This window comes from Limulus polyphemus, unplaced genomic scaffold (assembly GCF_000517525.1).
Source record: "Limulus polyphemus unplaced genomic scaffold, Limulus_polyphemus-2.1.2 Scaffold6872, whole genome shotgun sequence".
Taxonomy (NCBI): domain Eukaryota; kingdom Metazoa; phylum Arthropoda; class Merostomata; order Xiphosura; family Limulidae; genus Limulus; species Limulus polyphemus.
The window spans coordinates 7,786-9,504 of record NW_013672482.1 but is presented as its reverse complement, the minus strand read 5'-3'; positions in this window follow the sequence as shown (position 1 = coordinate 9,504).

Sequence of the window (1,719 nt, the reverse complement as noted above, 5' to 3'; positions counted from 1 at the left end):
TGTAATAACTATTTGTAAATTGTACTGTTGTGTATATATTAAAACGTATTTGTGTTAAGAAAAGAAAACTGTATCAATCTTGTTGGCAAATATTACAAACTGACTATATATCAGCATTTATTTAAATACTGAATCCAAAGTACAATTTAACTACTAAATTTAATTTATCAGTTAACTCAATTTCAGGTCCTTTGAAATTCCAATACGTAACACAGAAAATTTCAGACTATGAGCATGTGTATCCATCTTCATATGTTTTATCATTCCTAAGTAAAATTATAGTGTTAAAGCAGTTTATGCTATGTATTTCTTTATCCCTGCCGCATTAATTATGCATATAACATATATGACTGAAAGCGTGTACTCAGAGATTGCAACCGCATACTTTTGTTTTGAGCTCAACTTGAAGGTTATAAGAAGTGCTTAACAGTGTGTTCTCAGCATGTAAATTTGCCCAGTTTTAAAGGTCAGTGCTACCTTAAAAGGGTGAGACATATATGTACACACATCTTAAACAATGTTAAGGTTTTGAATGATTTAAACTACAGTTTAGAACTCAAGTGTTTTTATTTCTGCCAAAACAACCTTCTGATACTGAATTGTATGGGAAGATGAACACGATTCTTTGGTACAGCTAACGGATCAACAATTCACGTGTCTCCAAAAATGTCAGTATATTTAAATCGGGTATTTGGATTTAAAAGGGACATTGGTAGGAAAAAGGTTAAATGTTACTGTGGCGTATTTTGTGTAGAGTTAAACGTTGTGCATTGCATGTGCACCTTAATTGTTTTAAGTGTTAAAAAGTCCAGTTAAGTCCAGTTAAATCATAATTCAAACTCGTATTATGGAGTAACTTATACATAATAGCACGACAGGAAGCTAGATTATGTAGAAAATAATAAGAATTGATAATGTAAACTGGTTTTAATGTAATTTACTGATACAAAACTTTGAATTAATTTCATACATTTCTTCGAATACGATTAAAAGTAATACTCCGTTGTAGTTCGAGAGAACGTTGAAATTACCATAAAAAATATAATATTTTCGTATCTGATACACTAATTATTTTAATGTAGCAACCCTAAAAACAATAATGTAAACATTTTTAATGTTTTTAATGTGTTAAAGTTTCATTATAGATTAACATACCACGTTGTTTCCTTTGAATTTTTACTAGTGAGACCAGTGGAATCCTTCTCAGTTATTTGTTCATATTTCTCCAACAATGTTAAACTTAGTTTCAAAGTTTGAAAACTATTTATTGTTGGTTTATTTCACAGTTTCGCCCAAAGTTCCCTAAGGATTATCTGTATATAATTGTCACTAATATAAACTGATAGCCTAGGCCATGTATTTTGTTTTACCACCCATCATCCTCCAAGTTCAACAAAAAACGCGGTATGGCTAACTAATGAATGAATATTTGTTGTAAAATATACACCTGGAAAAAAGTTAAGCACCCCCAAATATTTTTCAGGATTGCTTATTGAAAATAAGGTTTCATTTTCATGATGTTGAGCAATGTTCATAATTTCAAACATAATTAAAAGGATGTGAGCGTTCAGGTGTGACATTTAAATCAGGCGCGTTTTTTTCCCCACATGCAACTTGCTCCCTTCTTCACGTCCAATATGCACTATTTCCTCGTGCATCAAATCCGTATTTAAGTCCCGAATTAACTACAACAACAGGACGTTATCGACATAAATCCAG